This window comes from Uloborus diversus, chromosome 6 (assembly GCF_026930045.1).
Source record: "Uloborus diversus isolate 005 chromosome 6, Udiv.v.3.1, whole genome shotgun sequence".
NCBI classification, from domain to species: domain Eukaryota; kingdom Metazoa; phylum Arthropoda; class Arachnida; order Araneae; family Uloboridae; genus Uloborus; species Uloborus diversus.
The window spans coordinates 77762582-77788290 of NC_072736.1; the positions used below are offsets into that span (position 1 = coordinate 77762582).

Below are 25709 nucleotides of genomic sequence, written 5' to 3' on the forward strand. Positions count from 1 at the left end.
TTAAATAAACATGAGCTTAATTTTCGCTTTTTCCACTTTGCAGAACCAAAAAAAGAAATTATCTACCGTGGTAATTATGCATATAATGCCTTGGAGGCACGGTATTTCAAATTTCGTGCAGTCAACCACGGAGAGTAAATGTGAATTTGAATATTGCACAGAAGAAAAAGAGGAAATAATGAGAAGAGATATAAAATCTTTGCGATTTTTCAAGATTTGGACGAATTTGAATTTTAAGGCCTGATAAGAGCTTGGACATTTTTACATCGCGTAATGCAAAACGTAATGGGAACTGTAACATCAAAAGTAAGATTCGTCACATTTTTACATCAAGAACAGAATTTCGTTTTCCCAAGTTGTAAAGTTTGAAATAAATTTAAATATTGTTTGAATCTCTAATGTAATTTGTTGCAAATTTGCTGATTTATATTCATGACGGCGTAGAAAATAAGAAAGATTCTGATTTTACACTGCATTTAAGGCAAGAATAAACCATTTGGCAGTCTTGTTTTACGGTTTAAGAAAATACGTAGCAGAAATTGATTATGCATATTAAAATAATTATAGTTGTTGAACTTTTATTTTTTGCGGTGTCTAAAGTCTATTTTCAAACTATTTTCACTGAAATTAATTTTTATGCATTAAAATCAAAGTCCTTTTGGAATGCGGTATATATATATATATATATATATATATATATATATATATATATATATATATATATATATATATATATATATATATATATATATATATATATATATATATATATATATATATATATATATATATATATATATATATATATATATATATATATATATATATATATATATATATATATATATATGCCTTCGCTCGATCGAATCGAATCACGCTGCAAAATTTTGTATTTGTTTTTAAACAAAATGTCAAATATTGTAAATGATCAATATCAAAACAGTGAGCATCTATTTTACTTTTTTATTTATTTCTTTCTTTATTTTTTGACTTAATCATTATCATGGTCTTAACATTTTCGTACAATTTGCTTCTCTAAAAGAAATTTTACTCCTCTAGAAATGTTTGAGAAAAGGAAAAAATTCCCAAATATATCCGTGACTGTAAGTCATGGAATACTTTTTCGTTATTTGGAAAGATTTGGTTGAAAAGTTTTATTTAAATTTACCAAAAGAAAGATTTCAAATAATCATAATGAATGTTTTAGAGGTAAAACACTTAATATTTTTTATGCTCGCAATTATTATTCTCTCTTTGCCCCTCAAAACCGTAAAATATAAATTTCAATACTTGAAAACGAGTGCGCATTTCAAACTCAATTACCTACAACCGAAATTTGAACGAATGTATCCTAGCTTCAAAGGAACAAAAGGATATTTTATTCTTAAATATCTGGCTGATACACTGAGGTGACGATATTTTTTTCCTGAAAAAATGAGTTTTGAATGAATGTAGCGAAAACTAAAAACGGCGCAAACTGGAAATTAAAAAAAATAAAATAAACACTCACAAAAAGCTTTTAAAATAAAGAATTTTTACAACGGCAAATGGTTTCAATATTATGTGCCTAATTTTGAACGAGTAATTTGTTTTTAAGCATTTGAAAGAAGTGTCTTTAAAATCAGACGAAAAATGCATACGTAAAATCTTATTCGTAGTTACTGGAAGAAATGCGTACCAATAGCTGAAGAAAATGTTACTTCTTTAAATATGCATCATGAACAAACCTTACTCTTTGAATATATTTTAAGATTGTACTGAAAAGAAAAAAATGCAATAATGCCTATCAATAGTGCCTTGAGGCTGGGTATTTTAAATTCTTTCGTGGAGAAAATAAATTACGCAAATGGCGTTGACAAAAAGTTGAACAAATTTCAAAGTTATGAATAAAAGGATTTTCAACTTCTTAAATAACAAAAATGCTAACTTTGATTGTCCATTTCAAGCAATAAATGATGCTAAGAATTCTTGAATAAAATAGAAAATTATTAGTGTGTTCAGGTATGATAATATCAGCCTAAAGGTATTTTAAGGAAGTTTCTAAATCTTACAGATAATGATTAAAAATAGTCCGGAAGGTGATATATGCAGCATTATTAAAGAACCAAAGTATACTATAAGTTTTTTCAATTGTATTTAAAAACAACTTAACACATTGAAAAGTGAAATGTAACGCGTTTTTTTTTTTTACTTTTATTCATGCTCCTTTACAGTAAAAGAAGTCATTCTTCGTACAATTGTATATATATATATATATATATATATATATATATATATATATATATATATATATTTATATATGTATTTATGTATTTATTTATTTATTAGATAATCGTGTAAATCTGTATATACGAGGGGAAACCCAAAAATAACCGGATTTTTTACTAAAATATTTATATGTTAGTTTGTTCACAAAATTTCCTTGTCTCCTTTAAAGTGTTCACTCTTAGATGCAATACATTTGTTAATTCCTTTTTTTCACTGTTAGAAGCTCCCCTGGAACTCTTTAACTTTGACCATGTCCAGTGCCCTGTTGCGAAGTAGTTTTTACAGCCTCTACATCATCAAAACGCTTCATTTTCAGATTTTTTTTATCCTAGGGAACATAAAAAGATCACAGGGAAAAGGTCTGGCGAATACGGGGCTCAAAGAACGACTGGCCACCCCTGAGAGGCCAATTAGCGGTTAATAGTAAAGTTTGTGTGTACGGGAGCTTTATCATTGTGAAGTAACCATCCTTCCAATCGCCCTAGCAAGCTCCAACTCACTCTTATTTCTTCTAAATTTTCGTCAATCGTAAAACGTCCACTCTCGTTGATTTTTTGGCAGATTTTTTCAACGTTTTCATCATTTTGAGACGTTGTAGGGCGCTCAGAGCGAGCATGAACTTCAACATTCATGCTACCGCGTTTAAAGCGCCCAGATACTCGAAAACTTATGTACGGCTCATAGCAACGGTCTTGAAAGCTTGTTGAAACATTTGGTACGCTAATCCGTTGCTGACTTTTCAAGCAGGAGAAGCAAAAGTTCAAGTTTGGTTTGTTCTTTTAAATCTGCCATGTAATGAGTTCGCAGGCGGAAAGAAACAGCACCTGAGAAAACCAACCCTACGATCAGACGGTATCAATTACACTGACGCCACTTGCACAGCTGGTTTGTTAAGGTATCTACTTAAACCCTCTAGCTGGAGAACACTGTACTACATCTAGGATTGGCATCGCACCATTAGTCCGGTTTCTTTTGGGTTCCCCCTCGTATGTATGTTTGAATATAACACTTTGAAATGCTTGCAACCAACATTTTTTACTTCTCTGTATTTTTTTCTCTTCACTACTTTAAATATTTAAATTTCAAATGTTACTTACGCACAATGTTTTTAAGGAAATTTTGGAAAAAAAATCGTGAATATTTGAAACACAATTTAAAAGTATCAATAATGTAAACAAGAATTTAGTTCTTGTTTACAATTTTAAAGATTAGGTTCTGTTGAAGTGTAAAAGCACAGTAATGAGCATTTTCATGCTAAAAACAAATCCTGTTGGAAAGGCACATCAAGACTATTCGATAGAACACAACGCCAAAGCGAAAAACATATTTTTCATGTCATAAAAATATTAGTTTTAATAATTGTTCCAGATTTATTTGGTCTTTGCTTGCATAAGGAATAAGTTAAAGATTGGAACTCAAGATACTTAAATGTCGTAAATTATAATTGGATCCAACACTTTTAACACATGACGTTTCCTCTTTGTTTTCGTTTAAATGCGTTTTTACATCAATTAAATTTAACTATATTTTGAACTTTTTGCACGTGGGCTTTGAAAAATCGAAGGGGAGAGAGGAGTTTTAAAGACACATTAATACATATTTTTTTTTAATACATAGGCATCAGTCGAAAGTTGTTTTTCAGAAGTTGTTGATTCTTTTAGCGTTTACACTACCAAGCTTTAAATTTCATCCCTCAATAAATCAATAGCTAGTACACATGGGAACATCCTGAAACAGAGTAGTACACTATCGTTTCTTTCGTTATTTTTTTTCTTTAAAATGAGAAACAATTTATTTCCGAATTTGATAAGAACAAATAAGAGAATCGATATTTGTTTAAAAAGTCAACGTTAAAGAATGGATGACGTAAAAAATTAATAAAGCTCTTCATGTTAGTTTGCTCTTTTATTGCCGGTATTCAAATCTATTTAAATACATACAACAAGGCTCACAAAAGTTAATTTGATAAAATATGTATTTATTGTATTTATGTTCATGACTAATTATTTTTATATCAGTATACTTCAACGATTAGAGCTTAAACTAAACCGTTGAACACGAAATAAGAAAACAACCGTAAGCAAAACAAGTTACAATTTTCTATGCGAGTCGTTTGGAAATAATGCACTAATGTAACAACATATTTCTTTTCTGAGCATATTACGAAGTAAGTTTGCACCATGTTATACAGAAAAGGCTTATCTAGATACAAAGAAATTATTATTGATGGAAAAAACATTAAGATTTCAAAAAAAAAAAAAAAAAACTAGCAATACTATTTGGTCAAATAAAAGCTGTAAAATGCACTGATTTGCTTCTTTGCATGAATATTATTGAAAAACAAAGGTTAAAAACATTCACTATTTTTTGTCCATGACGACGATTAGAATAATTTAAAAAGATGTTTATAGGTTACAATGTTATTGAATGACAATTAATATGATTTTTTTAAATTCATTAGGTTTTTTTTTAAGCTTTTTTATGAAACAATAACGTTGTGAAGCAATCAGCATAAAACGATTTCGACTTATTTAGAGAAATGAACATTAAAATTCATGACCTAATAACTTTTACCACATCATCTTTATTTACGAAAAGAAATCACTCATTCTAAAAACTTAGAAACAAAGAAATTCAATAATATAGAATGTTCATAATGCAGATAAATTAACAATAACTTAAAATATACAATTTAACGGAATTTTAAATTAAATGTTTGCGATTAAAACTTATTGCTATGCTAAATAAATCGTCTGGTCTCTTTTGGAAATCTATCATGGTAATTTTGCATTATTCCACTTCAACATTCAACAAATTATACGATTTAAACCTAAAAATATACGCCAAAATGAATTTTCGAAACGTGGTTAACAAAACGGAATGAATACATTCTAATATAGTTTTTAATTTATTCCATAACTGATTGTCGAAATGAGGAAAATTTCCATAATAACATTTTATAAAAGTTTAATATAAATACGCGAAATACGTTACAAACTATATATATTGCAACGTTACAAAGACAAAACTATTCTTCGATATTGTCACTATCACACGTATCGTACATCAGAATAGAGATAAGGTTTGAAGTTTAAAATGAATATTTATACACTAGTCGGAGCGTTTGAAGTCAGCAATCTTCTCTGAAGGGTCGGTGGTATTTCAAACTTTGGAATAGATCTTGTCCCTTGGCAGTACCCAAATGAGGAGTTTAAATGCAAGAATTCAGTAGGTCGGGACCGCGAAGATTGAATAAATTTCCATTTTCAATGAAAGGATTCAATTTAAACTGAAGTTCCTCTGTGTAGGCTCATGCATGAGTAAGTTTTATTTTATAAAGTTTTAGCTGACAAGGTAGTTTCTTATCCACGAAAATTCCGGGGAAAAAGGAAAGAATCCTCACGTAATCCTTGAAAGACTGTTACTGAACTTTCTAGAAAAGGAGTTTATAGTTGTTACAAAAATAGCATTCTAAGGTTTACAACAATTTACTGCTTTTGATTTATGATACTAATAAATAGGTTTCATATTTGTTATATTTATCGCAAAAATTAGAAACTATATTGCTTCAAGTAAAAGTAAAACAATTTTATGAAATAACCTTTCGAAAAGAAGAACCCACTAATAGTTCTTGCACATCTGTAAAATAGTATGACTTGTACTTATTAGGACTTTCATTTACGCGATTAGTAAAATGTGTACACAAGGAGAAATACTTGTATGTTTGAGTGAAAAAGAATTTATATTTACATGAATGTAGGTTTATTTCAAAAAATGTTTGCTAGTAAGAGTTTCGTATTCTCCTAAACCTGGGAAAAGAGGAAAAACATCTTCACGTATGCTCCTATTTTTTATTTATTTTTTATTTTTTTCAATAAAAGACACGGTTTACATTTGAGGTAGGAGTCGTATGTATACGAAAAAAACTAATCAGCATCAAAATAGTGAAGTACACTATTAAAACACAAATTTCTGAAGAAAAAGAAAACATTGTAAACCTTACATTGAACACTAAAAGTTGTCACAATAAGAATTTTCACTTAAACGACGATTAAGAAATACAAATAACGTAATATGTTTATTAATTTAATATACTAGGGAGTTCCGCCCCCCACTTGTTGACGCTCACAAACCCCCGAAGATTGCTTTGCAATCTTATTTGATTCACAAAGATTTAAGTCAGCCATTAGACAGATCAAGTAAAACAAAAGTTTCATGAGTTCCGTAAACAAATGAAGAACCTTCTCCCATTCTTGTTGAAAATGGAATTTAAGTAGGGAGCTCATAATGAGTAAACAATCCCACTCCCTCCCAAACAAAAAATAACTTAATAAAAATATGCATAGCCGAGGATTTGGAGCATGAAAGAAAACGCTTTGAAGAGCACCCCTTTCCCGAGTTTCAATACCAACTTGCATAGTTATAGATGCTAAGAGTCTCCTGAGCATTGCAAAACGGCAATTTTGTACGTTTTTGAAGTCACTTTTAAATCGTGGTCTCAAGTAATATATTTTGCTCTTTAGCTCCGGGCTTGAATTGAGTTTAGCCTTGGACTTTCCGCTTAAATAGAAGCTGTTATATCTGTTATTCTAACTAATTCGCAACTCCAGAGCTCGAATACGCTACCTTGCGGTGATTAACAACATTACAGAAGGGTAAAACATTCCATTCCACGTGTTTTTTTGGGGGGAAAGGAAAAAATTACAGGCTTCAGACAGTTCATGGTGTAATGTAATTTTAGAAGAATAAAAAAAGAAAGCTTCCCATAAACACAATGAAAAATTAGTCATTCACTAAGCGTCAAAGCAAGTTATAAGTTGCGGCATTTGTTTGTTTTACCTTTTTCATCCACCTTTAGACAGTGGCTGCAGCGCATCCTATAGCTTATTGGAGTTGCGAATTGAGGATTTAGGAACAAGCTGTATTTGATTAAGAGAAAAAATCGTTTTCGAAAGACATCGAATGTCAAAGGGTGTGAGAATTCTTTCATCCCTGCAATTTATGTGAAATTTGAGCTCAGAAAATCATTATGAAAAAAACTAATTTGAAATTTGATACATAGAACCCCAGTTGCCTCCCCGGTGCTCGAAGTAATTTTGTACAAAATTTGAAGGCTGTAGATGATATGGAGTCTCCTAGATGCAGGCCCGCCTCAGACTTCCTTTCATAATTTCTTTTAATGTAGAGAATATAAGTTATGTTCTTAAACAGGATCAATCCATTACTTTTTTTCTTGCAAAACTATTGCACCACTATTTTTTCCCCCGTTGCACTGATAATTTAGTCATCTATCTATTTTTTAAATAAATATCTGAATGAAGTAAAAAAAGCCCCGCGTAGACATCATTTCAATCAATTTAAATTAATATTTCTAAAATTGGTATAAACAAGAAGGAAGAGATGTAGCTCTTTCCAATTTCTTACTTATATTTCATTGGATAGGCCATTAAGGCATAAGTTTGTTTCAAAGTTTTCTCCTTCTTTTTTCTTTATACACTTCAATAAAAATAAAAAGAAATGCGTATTAAACATTAAACGATTACAGTTAAATGTCTAATAATATTTTTTCTTTCTCATGAATGTTAGTTAAGTGATAAGGTAGCATTTAAATTATAATTTTTTATTAAGAAAAAACCAGCCGGTTATCTCACTAAGTTTGTTACATTCAAACGTGACATGGAAACAAATTTCGGACAAACACAAAAGTTACTTTCCTCAATAAGTTATTCAGACAAAAAAAAGTGTTTCTGCGTTAATTTTTAAGTGAATGTTAATATCTATACTTCAGAAATAGCAAAATATTGGTTTTGGGAAAGATAGATTGAAATAGTCTTCTATATTATCTTAAGTGTATATTTACAAAAGTCATCCTTACATAACTTCTACATGTGTCAGTATTCAACATATTAAGAAAATATATTTCCTTGACGTGTCTTAAATTTAAAATAGTGTCCCATTCATTACCATTGTTTACAAATAGTGTGCATTTAAATGATTTTACTAAGTTAGACATAAATAAGAAGACAATGATAGTAAAGTAATCACAGATATTATTGTGCCATTCAATAATAATTCTCAAAAAACGACTTAATTTTCTAGTAGCAGTTCAGCTGACATTTATTTACTTATTTATTCTGTATTGTTTGCTGCTGTTAAAAAATATTTTGTTTAAGGAAGATAATATTATATGTATCGAACATATGCAATATCAAGAAACTTATTTTGAACAAACAATACAATTAGAAAATCAAGGTTTGTTTTCGATAAAATATGTTTAAATAAAATTTTCTTCCATTATTTTCTTTGTTTTATTTATTTGCGGTTTTTAGAAGCTACATAGTTATAGCATAATACGTTATATTGATGAAGTATGACCAATACTTTCTCTTTTCATTCTCTGATTGTTTAGGATAATGAATACAAGTCGTACTAAACAAATGCTTGTTAAAAAGTTTTTCGGCAAAACGCTCTGCTAAAAAAGTGAAAAAAAATAATAAAGAACAAAACATATAAAACATATAAATGACCAAATAATATTAAATTATGCAAGCTCAATACATTTGTTTGACATTTAAATTTAAAACTATCAAACGGTTTTAAAATTAGATTTCTAAAAAGCAACTTTGGTGCCTTTATTACGTTTTGCTCTGATAAAAGAGTCAGATTGTGGTTTTAATCTAAAGTGAGTTTCAATTTTAGTTTTACTTTTTCCTTACAAAGACAATATACAAATGATGAGTTTAAATGCAGGAATTTTGATAGCGCACACACAACCTGGAATTGAATAAATTTCCATTTCGAATGAGCAGCAGTTTTAGTTCAGTTTCAAATATTTTTTTTTTTCTTTTTTCTTGAATAAATTTCCCTTTCCAGCTGATGCCGTGGTACTTTACCGTTGCAAACGATTAAAGCGGAAAAGTTTCGGATAAAATAAACGGAATTTTTTAATCTCCTATCTGAATGCATTTTTCTATATTAAAACATTTTGATCTTTTTTATGATAGTTTGAAGTGCGAAGAACTTTAGAGAAAACTCAGTTTTTGAAAATACAGTTTTAAATTCGGCAATGTATAGGAATTTCGGTGTTTTAAACTGGAAATATGTTTTCGGTACATAGTCAAATTGCAAAGATCGAAAAATTAATGTCTTCAACAATTTCAGTCACCTTCATCTTGCATAGAAATAAAAAGTACGCACATTTCATTTTATTTTTATGTATTTAAAGATTTGCAAAAAATAAAATAGATTTCATGACGGAATTAATGTAAGATTGGTGCAAAAATGCGTTTTCACGGATTATTAGGACTGTTATATATAATTTGATTATTCCTTTACTCTCTTTAAAAGATATTTTTATTTAATTTCAGCACTATCATTTTAAAAGTTATGTTCGAAAAGCTTTGTTGTGGTTGAATGGGATACACCACGTGATAGTTAATGAGATACACTTTTGCATTTTTAATGCATAGAAATATTAATAATTTTGAAATTTTATTTAGCTTAGTTCTAAACAATGCTTAGTAGTTCTTTGAGAGTGTTCTGCGCTGCAATAAGTTATTTTAGTTGTTAATTGTGCTGATATTGAATGCCAATTGGAGAACGCTCTTGCTGAGCTAAAAAGTCTATCTGAACGCAAGTTACTAGTTGGCAATTAATTCAACAATTTTCGTATAGTAAGATATTTTTGTTTTCATCATCATAAGGAAACCAACACAATGCTCTACTGTTTTTTATTCATGTGTCAGTACTCAACGTACAGTCGAGCCCGCTTATTAGAATATCGGTTAAAAGAATATCCCGCTTAATATAATACATTTTCAATGTACCAAACCGAAGTAATGTGGTATTTTGATCCCGGTTAATGGAATATCCCGCTTATTAGAATACTTTTTCGTGGCAAAATGACCGTTCTATTAAGCGGGTGCGACTGTATTCATAAAATATATTTCCCTTGACGTTTCTTAAATTTAAACTAGTGTCCCATTTATTACCACCAGTGTCAAATGCGATCCCTTAGGTGAGTTGGAAGAAAACAAGTTTTTTTATGTACTTTAATTATTATTAATCACGTTTTTTTTCTTCCTTTTACGAAGTAAAGGAAGTATTGTATACGCAAAAAAAATTTGACCCAAAAATTGACCTTAATTTCCATTTTGCTGACCCCCAAATGAATGTTGAGTTTTTTTTTTCAAGCCGACCACACGTGTTAATAATATGCATAAGAATGTATAGACACCCTAAATATCCATTTTGACCATCCCTGAATAAATTACAACGAAATTTCTCGTGACGTCTGTATGTACGTATGTATGTGCGTATGTATGTCGCATAACTCAAAAACGATATGTAATAGAAAGTTGAAATTTGGTACGGAGACTCCTAGTAAGATCTAGTTGTGCACCTCTCCTTTCGGTTGCATTCCGCTGTTCCTAAGGGAGTCTTTTACACCTTTCTTGGGGTGAAATCATTGTTAATATCAATGCAAACTCAAGTAATGTTATAATTTGGCAAACAATTGGTGACGTATCACCTAGCTTTTGGTCGCCAAGTGTTTTCGGCAACTTAGTGACAATTTTTTTTTTTTAAATTCCGTTTCATTTCGGCCACTATTGGTGATATTTAGAGAGTTAACCATTGAATCACATTAAAATGTCCAATATTGGAAAAATTAATATGTATAAAACTTTTTTTTTTTTTTTTTCTTCAGTTCGCAACAAACTTGCTTTTTTTTTTAAGTTTTCATGTCTATCTATGTTGCAGAACATGTATTGAAACTAGTCTTGGACATTTAAATAAAATTTGATTCGAAAACAAAATACAAAAACAAAAGGAAAACAAATATTCCATTTGTATCCCTCCCCCCCCCCTCTTCGCTTCATTCAAATGTAGACAAGAGAAAAAACCCTACAAGTGAAGAAGACTGTAAAATGTAACTGAAACCAGTGATATAAAAAATGCGTGTTAAGACATTTAAAGATGATTTTAGGAAGGACCTCAGTTATAAGTTTATAAGTTAACTAATAATACAGAACCAATTTTTGCAAACATTCGCGTTTAATGTATATATTTTTAATACATTATATTTGTATATATTTCGCGCATTAAACATTATAATATTTTAATATATTAATGTTTAATGCGCGATATCCATATCCCTGTAATTTCTTACACATACATAAAACTTATAATGAAAATTTTTGGAGATAATCATTTGAGCATTCTAAGTCTTGATTCTCAAGTTGTATGGTTTCTCTAGCTCTCGATCACATTTGGTATATTATTTGTATAGAATTAAAATAGATTGAAATGAATTAAAGAGCTTGTGGAAACTATCCTTAGATTAAAGGTTCATGACTGTTTCGAGAGTCTGCAAAAGCATGTGGTTTTAAGGTTATCAATTTTACAAACAAATGAGTCTTGAATCCCCATTAGGTACGGAACATTCGTTTCGAATAGTAAACGGTACCTTTATTACAAAGAATATACATAAAGAAAAGTACATATTAATAAACCTGAGGACAAAATGGCCTCAAATCCAATCTTGAAAGAAGTTACCAGAATCAAAAAATGAATATCGTTTTGAGGTTATTATCTGTACATGTAGGTAATATTGTGAGTTTTAATCTTCAAGAAGTCATTAGTTCTGGGTCATATCCCATATAGTATCCTCCTCAGTGAACAAATGTGGACTAATGTAAACCTCGGAACCCGAAGCAACTACTACCACCTCAAATGCACCCGTAGTTTTTCGACTCAAAGGGCTTATTGTAGTCAAAAAGAAGTATACTTTATATTAGGGTTTAAGTGCTCTTTGAAAACCCACGAGAAAAATTCCTAGCACTAATGTGCGCAACAAGCAAAAATGTTAGCGTGGGGTCTGCCAATAAATGGCGTCACACTTTTAATCAACATCTTTAAACATCCCCTTCAGGCTCGAATATGCGTACCCGCAAACCCCCAGGTGCGAAGAAATTGAAGAAAATATTGAAATAAACTAGTACCAAGAATTATTAACGTTACAAATATACTCTGATGCCCTCTTGGGAGGGACCCTACATATTTTGTTTTGGGGGGGGGGGCAAAATTTCTTAGATCCGGGCAGGCTCCCCCTTTTTGTTATAAAGTGACACAGTGTACCTTCCCTCCTCCGTCTCTTTGTCCCATGCCATGCCATACTGCAGTGGGTAGGTCTACGGCAGTACCTGCAGAAATGAGTTTTCAAGGTATTTGAATAAACGTGTTTTGAATTAAATACTAATAATAGGAAAATATTGGAATTAACGCGCTCATTTTTGTGCTTTGTTTTCAACGGTAATCGAATAAGCACGATTGTACAACAAAGCTAATGTACAATAGATGACAAAAATGCAAAATAAATAAAGAAAGAAATAAAGACATAAAATAGAAATTTGCATGTACAGCCTGTTACCTGCCCACCGATAGTATACATCTTAAATTTTTATTTCAACCAAAGTGCGTGATGTCACACTGTTTTTTGAAACTCATAATTTCACGAATACCCTTCCTCCTATCAAAGCGTGACATCATTTATAGACGAACCCACAAAATCAAACCTAGATCAAATTTCATCTATTATTTACATCGATAGTTTAAGTCGTTTTAAACTATACCAGTCCCATTTCATAAATCTATTTTAAGCACGTTGTATCAAAAGAAATAAAAATCTAAAACTCTATTAAGACTGGAAAAAGTACTTTTGTCATTTGTTCTTTTCTCTCAAAGAGCGCTAGATCATTAAGCGAGAAAATAGTGTGATTATCAAGGGAACGGCTACATACAAAGTCGCAACACTGTCATCAAAATCGTGACTTTCAACCGGAAATTTTAATGCGGGATTCTCATAAACATAAATTGGATCATGCAGAGAAAGAGAAGGACTAAGTTTTGAGTATTTAAAATATGGGGTTTAGAGAATTTTATTTTAATAGGATTCGAATTTTTCTCAAATAAAGAAAATGTTTACGTTAAAAAGAAACACAAAAAAAACAAAAAAAAAAAACTACGTTTTATTACTTTTAGTAATCACGGATTGACGTAACCTTTTTTATCTGAAAGATATTAATAATTTTAGCAAATATATACATATATTTATTTTTCGTTTGAAAATAACTCTGAGAACATAACTTTAACCTTTAAAACAAGAACAGTTTTTCTTTGTATCTGAAACTTGGAGTAAAAAATTAAATCGTATGGGTGTAACATTTCTTAAAACAAATTGAATGATGCGATCCGAAATTTTAAATAATAACGTTGTTATAACCCCGTCCCCTCTCCTCTTCTTTTTTTTTTTACATTTCTTAGAATAAAAATGCTATTGCCGTAGCTAAGAAAAAAAATTGTTGAAAAAAAAAAGGTTTTTTTTTATATTACATTTTATCTTTTGCAAATCAAATATAAAACAAACACAACAAACAAAACTTTTCAGTTTTGTAGTTTTAATTTTGCTTTGTCTGTTTATTTGTTCGTTTCAAAAATTCTTCTGTAAAATTATTGTATTATTTTTACCCATATGTGGTGCTTAGAGCGGGGGATGCCTTTTCCAAAAAAAAAAAAAAATTTGTTTATTTGTTTATTTTTTTCAGTGCAAAAATAATGCAATCGTTATATAAATAGGTTCAAAACCACTTTTTGTTGTAGAAAGATCATTGAATAATAAAGCTGAGTTTCCCCAAATATTTACTTCCACTGTAGCACTGGATGTATTTAAAAATTTTTGCAGAAACTGAAGGTGCAAATTTTTCTCTATCCCTAACCAATAAAAATTGACAGCAGAAAGTTAAAAGTCAGATTGAAGCGTAATGGAACTGTTAATTAAAATATTTACGAATGTTGTGTTGTTGTCCAACCTTTTTGTTTTTTAAATATATTGCCCAAAGAGCAAGAACCTCACCCTTTTTTCACTAAGATTATAACATCGGATAATATATTTAGGATTTTTCGTCTTCTGCACTACAATCTCTTTCTAATTCAAATAGAAGATTTTGGATGTTCACATTTTATGAACAGAAAATTTATTTTACAATACATAATTAGTAAGTACTGTGTGATAGTTTCTGGCGTAATATTTTATCCACACTTTACGTTTGTAAATTTATTTCGTTAAAACAGTGATAAAATGAAACAATTCAAATTTTCCTTAAAATATATTTAAAATAAAACTTAATAAGCATCATTTTGGAAGTGAAGTAAATTTCAAAGCTCGCTGTGCTTGGAATTTCAAATCTCATTGCTTTGAAGGCTTTGTTATTGGCATCAGCAGCGAGGTAAAACAGACGTAAATTCCATTCATACATTTAAACTTCTTTTCTCAAAACCGAGTGTCATAACATTTCTTTTTAAAGTTAAGGAGTCAATAATTTAATATTTGATAAAAATTTATCCTAATGTATAGACACAAATTCTTCATTATTTTTCCTTTCCATTTTTCGTTCTTAGAAAACCAATAGAGCGTTGCGAATGTCTTATACATTCTTTTTTTTTAATCTAATCTCAGATAGTTTTGCATATTTTAATAAATTATTTTAACTAATTTCCTCAGCTTTCTTCTTACGTAACTTTAGAATAGCGGAATCTATGCCGGTCAATATTTTCCAGCGTTCCCCTGAGCTCTGATTGGTCAAACATTCGACGCTTCTTTTTCATTGGCTGCAAAGTAGGACTCTTCATATACGTTGAAAGTGTAAAAGTTTATTAAACTATATAAAGCATAATGAAGCAATAAATTTACGGATAGTTATATACACATAAATGTTACAACTTTGAGTGATTCTATTCAGTTGTTATTTCTAAGTGAGCAAAGTTTGGAAATAGTTAAAAGTTCCGAAGCTTCAAGGTGACCTTACGTTCAAATAGAATTACGTCTGTAGAAATAAAACACTTGATTTTTTTACGGATGTAATATGCTTTGCAAAATTTTTTTGTCTATAAATAGTTTACGATTATATGCATAAATGTTTATTTGCATTAAAATGTCCGGGCAAAAGTCAGTTTCAGTAGTTAATGTAGCAGCAAGATTCTTCCCTGGTAACACATTTTAAAGTTTCGAGGTTGTTGCCAAAGATGGGTAACTAGTTGTAAAAAAAATATTAAACCAAAATTATTTAACTTTAAATTAATTCGTTGTAGCAAAAGTTTTTTTTTATTTTGTGTTTAGTGAAAAGTACTTTACTACCGCTCAAACTCATAACGATACAATAAATAATAATTGTTTACACAGTTGTAAAATAGAAAAGATTTTAAAACAATGTTTACAAGCAAATGCTACGTATACTAAAATTGATTTAGGAGATGCAATTTTAATTTTTTATGGGGAAAAAACATTTAATGTTTAATTTAAAGAAAAGGTAAACTTTGTAAGTTTGAAAAGAAAACGGAAGAAGTATTTTTACTTCCCGAAGAAAAAAGAAATACCATTGTGGACAAGCATCTTTTTTCTTTTTTTTCTTCATTTGGTTATTTTTTCCTGCTTCATAAAAAATAGTTATAATATTTAAATATCAAAGGCAAAAGATATATATAAACATATCGTAAATTACAAATTTTCAAACTTATAATATGTCAATGTTTGACTTGAATTTATAAAATTTAAAGCACTCATAGTTGTATATTGACGTTGGGAAACTATTGTTGGATGCTACTGTTACCACATTTGCGTTTTGATTAAAACATGCAATATTGTTAGTATTGAACTAGAAATACACATCAAACGTTTGCTAATATTTTAAAACAAAATTGAAAAAGAAAGAAAACATTATAAATTCAAAATACTACTTATATAACTTATAATTAAGTAATTAGTGTAACGCGATGCACATTTATTTAAATTAAAGATTTGAAATCGAAAATCGAAAGTGTTTCCAAAGAGAAAAAAAAAAAAAAAAAAAAAAACTTTCATCACATTTGTGTTTTTACAAAACCTTCTTTAAATATTTAAAAAAACTGACTTACTGTTTTTAAACTACCGTAGCCTACATCGTCGACAGCAAGAAAAGGGGTAGGAGGGAGCTGGAAGGGGGGGCGGTCTGACGGACAGACAGATGGACGCACACACGCACACCTGCTCTGGGGGCTGGCTGGCTGACACGCACTCGGTTTCTCTTCTGCTCTGGCTCTTCTAGCCGAACCACTTTTGACGATAGGACGGCCGATAGCGCGCAGCCCCCCAAGATAGGGTTGCAATAAACGATTTTCTCTCGCCAAATGCATCTATCCTACCGCCAAACAATTTGTCCTAGAGTGGCGCTGCTTTATTGGGTTAAGAAGGGGTCCATTAAACTTAGAGCTTTCGGAAAACTTCGGCCGAAGTTTTGTGCATTTATTTGGATAACGGCGGTTTTTAAGGATCGTTGTTTCAATCTAAATTGCTACTTTAAAAGGAAGCAAAATAATTGCTACTTTCTCTCAAAGTATTCAGTTTTCCAGCAGCAGTATGAACTCAAGAAATGGTAAAGAGAAGGAAAGAAAAATGAACGTAAAAAAAACGAATCATATATAAAAGTAATATTAAAAATTAAAAAAAAAAACACTGATAAAACATAAAAAAAATTAATTTCCTATTAAGAATAAATACATTTAGAACTAAAAAAAACCAGACTATTTTCTAGATTAATGATTGTTGTGAAAGAAGAAGCGTATATTTACGTAAAATTTAAATTTAACATTAATTAAGCATGTCGCCATAGAAGTAGAAATATTTTACCGTTTTTTTCCTCACTCTTACTACCTACTATAATGCATCAAACATCTAAAAATTAATTTCAAATTAAAATGTAACCTGCATTAAAAAAATGAATGAAAACAGAAGAGAAAGAAATCAGTAAAAAACTTTAAAAGCATATAAAAAACAATAATAAAGGTGAGAGAGAGAGAGAGAGAGAGAGAGAGAAGAAAACGTATCCGTGGACTTCACAAGGAAAGTTTCTACTTCCTGAAAAGATTACAATTTCTTTATTGTTAGCCCTCCCCCCCCCCTCCGATTTATTCTATTTCTTTCTTTGATTTGTCGCCGTTTTTCTTCCCTTAAAAAATCAGTTGCACATACTAAAAATAAAATTAATAACCATCATCGTGTCCGTCTTACATGTTCTTTTGAATGAGGTCGAATGTGTAATAATTATTTGTTCAAATATATTAGATCTTTTTTTTTCAAAATCTAAGAACTAGTAGTATATACTCAAAATAGCGTGAACTCATTTTTTAGAGCTAGCACGCATTTACAACATTTTTCACAAAATATTGTTTCAAGAACTCAAGCTTGGTTTTTAGAATTAGCTGCAAAAGATTCACTGCTAGATAGAGGAAGTTACGAGATTATTTTTAATGAAACGGTTGTTTAAAAGCAAGAAAGATTTCAAAGCTATGTGCGAATTAACAAGTTTGCTTTAGGAAGAACGTGAATTATTAGTAGCATATGTAGTTCTTTTTCAGGAAGTGTTGATATGAAATGTTACACTTCCTGAGATTATTTCCTTTTCCACATTTGAGAAATCAGATTAAAAAGTTTTCATTTAAAATCTAAAAACTAATCGCAAGACATTAAAAAAAAAATTAAAAGTAAGAAATATACGCTCAGATTTTTCAAGCAATTCCATAAAGAACTTTAGAGAGCTCCAACTTCCTATATCGATATTGTTCACATGCAAAAATGTTCGAATTGTTCTTGAACTTAAACAACATTTTTTTTTGCTAATAGAACTTCATTATTATTCAAATGCCTCATAAATGTTTAAAGCAATATATTCCTTCTATTAAAACACTATAAAACTTATCTCGGTTTATTTGATCCTTTACAAAATATATTACAATGATGATTTGTTTTGTACTGCAAGGGTTGAGCATACGGTATTCGTTTTTTTACCAATTGATTAATTTTTTTAAGCTTAGAGTTTTAAAGTAAAGTATCGTGAGATGTTTTTAAAGTTTATTTTGTGATTTATTCACATTGGGTATGACAAAAAAATGATATTTTAAAGTTACAATTATTTTATGATATACCTTGCTCAGCAAAAATAAATTTTATTTGTTGATTTAAAATAGTAGAGACAAATCAGAAAAACTAGTCTCTTAAGACGTTCAACGAATTGTTTTGTTTAAAAACGTTTTTATTTGGTTAACAACTTAGGAGATAATAAAAATATACAACGTATTACGCGACTATAAATAGTACTCAATTAAAAATGAAAGTTAGTAATCTCTTTTAAATTACTTTAACATACATTCTGGCCTTTTATCATTTATTCACTCCTTTAAAAATTGATATAAATCACTAATATTTTTTTTTAATATATTAAATATAAAACACCACGAAAGCAACTAAAAAACCAAAAGCCATCGCCTAAAACAAAAAAGCTTATTTAATCATAAATTTGAAAACTCGCTAATGTATTAGTTAAAATTACAGTGCTGTGAATATACATAAGTTTATTTCAATTTTTCAGTTTCTAAATGCAATTTTCTGATCACAAGCTATGCAAAATGTTGATGTGTTTTAAGTCAGAATTGATGATTAATACAAGATAGTTGATTTGAGCAAAAATTAGAATTTTAAATTAAGAAAGGAGAAAAACAAATTGACCCATGCAGAAAAAAGCCCAACTGAATGGTCGGCTAAGCCAACGCTGAAAGTGTTTTTTTTTTTTTTTTTTTTTTCAAAATTGGCTTTCTAGTGAAATAATTTCGGTTGGTTGATTAAAAAACAAATTTGGGTTTATCGTTATCCATGGAGGAAAACCTTTATTACAGTGTAACAACGTTGAACGTGACACTTTCCAGGCAACTTTTCAAAGTTTATTGCGCTCTCAGAAAAAAAAAATGCTCTTCTGTAAAATTTGTATTTTGTAACATTCAACTTTGTTCCAAACGACCATTAAATAAATTATTTCTTTCGCTAGTTAAATGTTGGTTCGTTGATTGAGACATAATATCTTTTGAATTAGTTTGTTTATCCGTCCCAAATTGGTTTGGCATGTCCTAAATCTTCAAAAAAAGAAATAATAATAACAATAATAAACAAATCAATGAAGATAGCTAATAACTAATAAACATAACTAATAAACTAGTTCACTTTAATGACTTAATTTGTGTAAGTAATATAAAAACAAGCTTTTTAATTGCTCAAATTAAAAAAGATATATTGGTTACTAAATGATTTTGAGATGACGACTACAATGAATTTGAAAATTACGCAAAAAAGTATACTAACTTCAAGAAAAGAATCACTAAAAGGAAGACTTCCTCGTACCTGAAAAATAAAAAAGTATATAAATACAAATTTTAACGTACTATACCGATAATTTCAACTGAAGAAATGTAATATATTCAGATTAATGTTGATGTTTAATTAGCAATATTAATGTACCAATAAAAATGTTGACCTTTCTTTTATCGGTCTTCCAAAGTTGGAAAATCTTACACAAATTCAAATATAAATATGAAATTTGAAAAAAAAAAATGCATTCGAAATATCCATTTGTTAATTAATCTTATGATTAGCAGCTCTTAAACTAAAACTACAAAAAACTCCTTTTATAAAAATGGTATATCACGTTTTTAATAACCGAGAATCAAAAATGCAACTACACGCTGTGATAAAAACAAGTTATGACGAAATTTCGTTTTTTCAGGCGTATTTTTTAAAACCGAAATGTTTATTACACGCTATAATAGGTGTTGTTTTCGATGTTTTGTACAAGCTTTCGAAATGCTTCTCCCACTTTAATTTAATTGCCCAAATTTATCAGGAGTAAGAAATAAACTACTTAAGTTGATAATAAAACACTGAAGTTGATTTCCCCCAAGACCTTTTAAAGATTATAGCCGGGGAGGAAATTCATTAGTTGTTAATGCAGTAATTTTTGTTTTAATATCTTTACACATTTCCTTTTTTTTCCTCGTTCGTTGATGAATTGAGTAAAAAAAAGTAATAATAAGGTTGAATTGTATTTTTTATTTCATATTATGTTGAAAAGTATAAATTTGTCCATCAACATTTCAAAATGATGAATGAATTATTTAAAGCACCTCAGTAGCTAATACATAAGTTATATCGTGCTTTCCTTTTGTAGTAAATATATTGCAGAAACGTAAAGTGCAAAGCTAAAAATGCAAATGTGAAACAGAACAACTTTGAAAATTTTGACTGGATGTTAGAAAGAGCAGAAAGAAAAACAAAGGAATTTCGCGATCGTCCTCCGCAAAGAATACATATAAACATTAAATAAATAAATATTCAAAAACTCTTTAGATTCCATAATGACGTAAGGTAAAAGCACCAAATAAGGCCACCTAAGTTTTAAGGAGTATTATCTCGCTCATTTATTACTTAATAGTCTTTGAATGTCACACATTTATCAAATGATAAATTATTTACCTTAGTGCAATCGTTTTCCTTACTGACTTGCCATTAACTGATATAATTTGAAACCAGCAAATAATATTTCTTTAACCGCTGCCCCCGCCCTTTGACGATGAAGCAGCTCACCAGCCATTTAGTATTGGTTTCTACAACTAATTTACATGTTGCTAGTTCACATTCATTGTTTTCTACCATCACATGCATTCCAAAAAGCACTATTTTACATACATTTTTTAAACTTATTTCATCTGCTGTCTTTTGCTGCATTTATGCACAAGTCAATTATACAACATTTCATTATTCCAATACATACATACAGGTATGTATATTAGGGTGGTCCTTATTTTTGAAGTTGCAGATATTTTACGCGACGCCCCCTCAATTTGTTCCATTATACAAATAAATGATCCTTGCAAAATTTTAAGTCAATCCATGAACATTAACACGTGCCCCTAGGACCGTCTTTTTTGAGTTTTGAAGAAAAAATTGCGGATTTTCTCATTTTTATGTAAAAATATTCCTAGGTTTCATATTTAAAGTAATTTTGAACCTCAATAGATGTTACTACTTCCAGACCAAACATTATCTCACTTTCATTCTGTAAAATATTACATATTACATAGGGTACATGTACACCAATGGCCTTGGGACAGGCATATCGCTATTCGCCCTCATTTCAAACCAAGCGGCAGAGGAACATTTCTTTCCACCAAGATAGACACAAGGGATTCTAAAGGCCATTAATGAATGATTTTTGACAACAACAAATTGCCTCCTCCAGGCTTTGGGGGTGTCGATTTAGAAAATTTTCTGTGTATGTAATAGATGTGGCAAATAGGGTCACTAGGTTTCCATGCTATAAATATAAGTAATGATAATTATATTTTAATTCGCTGTTCTTTAGTTATACATTTAAATGTTTATGCATTCTAATAATTTAAATTTTGAAAAATCCTCGATTACCCTACCATAAAAATAAACTCTATTTTAAATATCTAAAATATAAATTTTAAAAAATTTCCAGATCGGAATAATGTAAAAATCTATACTTTAAACTATCTTCTATTTCAGTACATAGTCCTTTATCATCATCAAATTCATCTTGGAATTCACAAAATTTAGAAACCAAAATGGGTATCTATCATAACCTGTTTAACCTATTTTCTATATCTGGTCTACCACAACGCAAATAAGCTTGACAACTATTGATATCTGCTCGCATTTCATCAATGTTAGACAAATGCCATATTAGGGACAAAGATGCTGCTCATTTATTAACAGCCTATGTAAGATGCAGTAAATTTAAATCCAAATAACCTTATGATCAATCGTACATCCCTTAAGGGGTCTAAGGACCTTTAATCTTCAGAATTTTCGATTTTCTTGAAAAAATATATGTTATGCATAATTTTATTTTGAACAATTTGATACCTTATTTATTACCATACGCCAAAAAATTTTCGAGTTATTGCAAAAATGCGTAAACTTTCCCCGTAGAGATTTATGTTAACGGCAGCTGTTTAAGCCTCTTTTTCTCAGGTGCCCATTTCCTCGGTTTTCTCGTTTTGCGCGCATGATATTTCAGAAAGTTTCTTATATATTTTCGTAAAACTTTTCATGCATGTTTGTCTGCTACATCTTAACGATCTGAATCTAAATTTCAACTAAAAAAATTAAAGTTAATATTTAAAAATTAATATTTTTTTACCCAAAATTTTGGAAATTTTCGATATTAACTTACCAAATTTCAAAAAAATAAATAAATAATTTAAAAAAAATAAATAAATTTAGGTTCAGGTCATAAGTATAAACCAGATAAACATACATTAAAAGTTTTACGGACATATATAAGAAACTTTCTGAGATATCATGCGCGCAAAACGAGAAAACCGAAGAAACCGGCACCTGAGAAAAAGAGGCTTAAACAGCTACTGTTAACATAAATCTCTATGGAGAAAGTTGAGGCATTTTTACAATAACTCGAAAAGTTTTTGGCGTATAGTAATAAATAAGGTATCAAATGGTTCAGAATTAAACTGTGCATAACATTAATTTTTGACAGAAAATCGAAAATTTTGAAGTTTAACGGTCCTTAGACCCCTTAAGGGAGCAAGAGAAAATCTTCGAGAGGTAAAATCAGATTTCATGAATTTAAATTTAGATTTTTTAATTATTCCCTGGGATACAAAGCTACATCCAGACGTAACTGGAAAAAAACGCCAATAGGCTTACCATGATAGCTTCAGGTTCCAATGTTAAACAGCGACTCAAAATTTCTGAGATATTTCTTCGGTTGTATATGATATCTTAGATGATTGCTCTTTATTACTAACTGTTCAAGCTGTAGTGTTTTATACAGCGGCTTGCAATACCAGCCGTATAAATTATGCATGTAATTTTTTAGAGCAAAAGCTGAACGGTGATATATTGCATTTGTATGCTATCATCATGCACTTGAAATCGTACTGCAGAGCGTCTTTAAAGTAATTCTTGCCTTTCTTAGTTCTAGACTCGATATTCCATTATTTAAGCGCTTCAAAATTCAAAAAGTACACATACCACTTAAATTCTAAAAGAAGAATTTGATGACGTACTCTTGTTCGTAGAAAGCGGAATTAAGAAATATTACAGAGAATTATCATAACATATAATAATATTTCTTGGTGAAGTCCTCCCTCCCACAGGGATATGTTTTCGGCAACTTAGAGCTTATCTGTGAGTCAGATGGGTGGCAAAAGGAATTTATTGTTCGAGCATTTATGTATTTAGGAAACAATTTAAATTGACCTTACATGAAGAAAATGCCCATAAATGCTGTTTTACAGTTAAATGTTGTATGAAGACATAGTTTTTCGCAGCAACCCATTCTAGGTCTTTTAAATTAATATAAAGTCTAGTGTCTAAAAAAACTGCAGCGTACAAAATGATGACAAACATGCAGCATAAGCAGTGATTGAAATATTCATAAATCACTTATGGTACTTAGGGGATGAACTAGTAGCTTTGTCCGTATTGGATGAAGGAATTAACTTTGAAGATAGGAAAAGACTACTTCAAAGAAATGCTTGCTGAATAGGAGACGTGTCTGATGATTGTATAAAAAATTTCAGATAACAGTAGATGATTTGGAATACTTTCTTAGTAGGATCTTCCTCTTTATAGAATCAATTACAAGTCAATAAAACTGTTTGATATGTTACAAACACCGAAAGATGTTTTCCTATTTTATCATGATTTATGGCAAAATGAAGAAACCTATTTAAAGGGAAGAGATATCGTTAAAATGCTTGAAAGTTGTGAATGATACAACTGAAAGAGGAGCACAATTAATCGAAGAATTTCACAATCAATTTACCAAACATAAGTCACAAAAGCAATTTAGTATTTTACAGACAGTCCAAAACTAGTGGAAAAAAATGCACACAATTGAGATACATTTAGAAAAGCGTACGATTAAGGTGAAGTTTCTAAAGCACTATTTTTTATTCTTATTCAATGTAAAATCTTTAGACGATATGAGGTAATTAAAAAGATTAATTTTAGTGCTACCTCGCTGTAAAAATATTTTGAAAACATAGGAGAAACGATGTACGGATTCTGAAGTAAAAACTCGAAGATTTGAGAGAAAATTATCAAAAGTGTTAAAGTTCAACGTCCTAGGGGCACGTGTTATTATTGACCGATCGAGTTCAAATTTTGCACCGATTACTTTTTATTATAGTGTCACAAAACTAAGGGGCGTCACTTGTTGAACTCCGAAAAAAATATTTTCCCATATAAATAAGGACCACCCTAATGTATATATATATATATATATATACATAAATATATGGGAAAGTTGGCACATGTGAGCACGGACACATATGAACATGGTATGTTTTACTAGGATAACGTCCAACAAAAAACTTGAACAATTATCAAGTAATGGCAGTACCAGTTATACTTCTTGGTCAAATTTTTAGAATAAGGAGCCAGTTTATGTTCAGCTGGTGACAGCTTCTTTGTTTTTGCAGATGCTAATGAAATTGTATCACCGTCTTTTTCACATAAAAACATATTTTAAGCTGACTGATGAGCTAAACTTAACTATTGTAAACCATTATATAAACATGTTGCTGTTACCTATCCACCTGGTATGTGAAAGTCTACACCAGGTTCAAAAGGTGTCGACGGGCTACATCCTCGTAAATAAGATCCTGCTCATCACCCAGCTGCCTGCCTCCATGAGGCACCAATACAAGCAAGAAGATGAGCAGGACTTGCAGAAAGAGAAGAAGAACAAGGAGAGAAAATCTTCTCCCCGTTTAAATGTCCACTACGGAATCGTGCCATTGCTGATTGAAGAGGACGAGGACCACTGCAAGAAATCGACAAACCAGGACTCATGGCTGCATACCAGTGTTAGGCCGGGTTAAGTCAAATGGTTATGTGAACATTCAATTAAATTTACGACAATCTTTATTTATTTATTTATATATTTTTTTTTGTTTAATAATTCTTTATTTTTGCAAGTATTTGCTAAAGTTTAAATGCGGCACTTGTGAACACAATATCTAAGGGTGCATGTGAGTAATTCCCATATACTCTCCGTAATATTAATGTTAGTGAAAGACAATAGAATTGTAAAAAAATGTGTAAATATTTAAAATTGTTATTTTTTTACAGCTGATAAAATTTTTATAAAATAAAGTGATGAAAAAAATTGTACACATGTGCCCCCTTTCCCATAGATATACACAAAGTAAAATAAATCAAAATGTTCCAGAGAAAGTATTAGACATAAACTTTTGTAACATATTGCTGAAAAGCACTTGAGACTGCACATTCGGATTTTAGAAAAAAATAAGCGTAACTTATTATGTTTCCTCAGAGGAAATAGGATTTTTTTCTTACGAACAAACTTTCAGAACGTCGTTTCTTGAAAGTATCGTTGCTGTATACTAGAGCAGCATTTGAGCTTTCTCATGTTTTACTTTTTCCATTTTATGCTTTGATTCTGTTACGTCCTAAATTACTTTTTCTGAACCCAGGGTTTCATAAAACTTTTCGAGACGAAAACCGTTTGCCT

The 25709-nt window shown here is 30.1% G+C and overlaps 1 protein-coding gene across 2 annotated transcripts in view; it reads right to left on the reverse strand.

Moving 5' to 3' along the window:
• The window catches only part of LOC129224690 (complexin-like), a 677646-nt gene that overhangs the window by 448049 nt on the left and 203888 nt on the right, over nt 1-25709 (reverse strand). Inside the window, exon 1 of one of the 2 annotated variants that reach the window (XM_054859238.1) lies at nt 16237-16401. The exons of the other annotated variant lie outside the window; for it this stretch is intronic. The gene's annotated coding sequence lies outside the window, so the exon portion shown is untranslated. Of the gene's footprint in view, nt 1-16236; nt 16402-25709 lie in introns of those variants that run through there. 2 annotated transcript variants of the gene reach the window in all.